This window comes from Crocodylus porosus, unplaced genomic scaffold (genome assembly GCF_001723895.1).
Source record: "Crocodylus porosus isolate Cpor-Errol unplaced genomic scaffold, CroPor_comp1, whole genome shotgun sequence".
Classification (NCBI taxonomy): Eukaryota; Metazoa; Chordata; order Crocodylia; family Crocodylidae; genus Crocodylus; species Crocodylus porosus.
This window is the reverse complement of record NW_017728950.1, coordinates 60,583,463-60,585,961: the sequence shown is the minus strand read 5'-3', so window position 1 is coordinate 60,585,961 and position 2,499 is coordinate 60,583,463.

Genomic DNA, 2,499 nt, shown 5'->3' with positions numbered 1-2,499 from the left:
AAAAAAAAAAAAAAAAAAATCAGAGCAACTTGCTTATGCACATACTATAGAATTAAAGTTAAATAATTTCCCTTATTACCATGTCAGCAAGAGATGTAAAGTTTTTGTTAATATCTGTCCATAGTTTTTTCCAGCAGTGACCCTAGGAGCTAAACTGTTAACAAATGCTTCTGCTTGTTTTGGCATCATAAAAACAAGGTTTTGTTTTTTTTTAATTATGTCCTATATTTAAGTGATGTTAAAGGCCCCCAGTCAAAGTGATCTCTTGTGCTACAAAAACATAGAGACACGCACCAAAAAACCCCTCACAACCTCCAGCTCCTGTATCCATCGACGATGCATAGGGGGTGCATGTGAACTGCCTGAGATCAGCCATGCACCCCCTGGAAATGCCAGCTGTGAAACTGGAAGTGCCAGCAGAAATGTACTTCCAGTTTCGCCAATGGTGATTTCAGACTCAGAGATGGTTCAGGGGGGCCCGGTAGGTGATCTGGTGCCCCCACTGACTTGGGAGGCACCAGTCACCTATCCTTGGATCCATTCAGTAGGGCTCTATTCAGATGTGAAGACCTGCCTGATGATGAGATCCAGCTGCAGGATCTAGGCCTAGTTTTCTCCTTGTGTGGTATTTTTTTTGTTTACTCTGATATGATTAGATCCTGGACTGGCTTGCAGAGACTGATACCAAGGCTTTTTTTTTTTTGTCTAACTGATTCCAAATCTGGAAAGAAGTAGATCCATTCTGTTGGTTCTCTTTGGTAATCCATCTGTAGCATGTCAGTGAAATTAGGTACTATGGCTCTTGCAGCATATTTTGTTCCTGAGAGCTAACTAAAGCCCTCCTTAGAGCTCTGTAGATTCTTCTTATGCAAATGTGGTTATCTTCAGAGTTTATTATTGAGAATTTACTAAGCATTGTAATTAAGTCCTCCCTCTTCAGTTCTGTTGGAACCCACAACAGCCTGAAATATTACTGTACAATTGGTTTCCCCTTCCAAGTAAGGGCTTGGTTTTATTGCTAATGAGGATTTGGTTGTATTATGTAGTTCACTTACAAATGGGTGTTTTCCCTTTCTTTTTCCTTACAATTGCTTCCACCCTGCCCTGCTCTCTCTTCTGATATATCTATCTGGATTTCCTGAGAAGTGGCCTTGAGAATTAAGTCACTTACTTTGGCATCTTTGCCCATTCTGGCGGTTTGTGAATGTCATCACCAGCCTTTGGCCCATTGTAAAGCACTGCCATGCAGGCTCCTGAGTCAGCCCCAGTGAATGATTTCAGTGACTTGCTGTAGCCGGAGTAATTAAAACAAAGCAAAAAGATGCTTCTGTCTTTCCAGACTTAGGATCAATTAAACAGAAGTGTACTTGCTTCCAGCATGGCAAATGCCAACACAGACTTGCATTGCTGTATTTCTGTTTAGTTGTTTACTTATACCATAGGCCTCACAATATTACCTAGAGGGCTAGCAGTTAGGAATGATACTTTTTAGGAGCTTAAGATTAAAATAGCAAGAGTGTCTGACCTGCATGTCCTTCCTGCTGGCTGGTTAGCTTTACCCGGGTTTCATTTAGCCATTCTAGATAATTCAATAGAAAATTATATCCCTGGCATTGGAATTTTGATAGGATGATTCAGTAACCAGTTACAGCAGGGTTGGGCAAAATGGTCGATCTGCCCCACAGCCAGACTCCATTTCCTGGCACCCCTGGCTGCAGCGGGTCCTTCACCTGCCACCACAGGATCCAGCCCTGCCACCCAGGCACCCTAGCTTGTCTACCCAACTCCCACCATCAGGGGGAAGGTGCCAAGCCAAGTGCCTGGGATGGGGCCATGGTCAGGAGCGAGACCTACCATGGTCAGGAGTGAGACTCTACAGGTGGGACTGGAAAGGCTCTGGGATCTTGCGGTAGTGACAGCTCAGGGCTGCTTACCCCTGCAACAAGTACAATTTTCACTGGCAGGGCTCTGCCCCAAACCTGTGCTGCCATCACCCCAAGATCCCAGCCCGGGGAGCTCCCTCCCTAGCCGTGTGCCCTGCTCACACAGCTCCCAGCTGGTCTCCATGGATTTTAGGGTAGTGACAGCACAGGGCTGGGGAAGAGCTGTGATCTGCTGCCCACTTGCCCCTACCTGCAGAACCTGTGCTTGTCACAGGGGTGTGCAGGCAGAGGATCATGGTTCTGCCCCAGCCCCATCCTCCCACTGCCCCAAGTTCCCAGGATATCCCTAGCCCTGCCCACCTGTCTTGCTCCCAGCTACCGTCCCATCCCAGCCTCCTGGATGTGCGCCCTACCCACGTGTGTCCCACCCCCAGCAGTGAGCGCGGGGATGATGGGCTGGGGTGCCCAGGCAGCAGGGCTAGGTCTGGTGGTGGCAGCTACAAGGAGCTGCTGCCACAGGGGTTTCTGGGAAATGGAGTCTGCCACAGTCAGACCTAACCCATGAGCTATATCTTTCCACCCCTGAGCTGTGCTCTACAATTTTTTAGGCTTCATC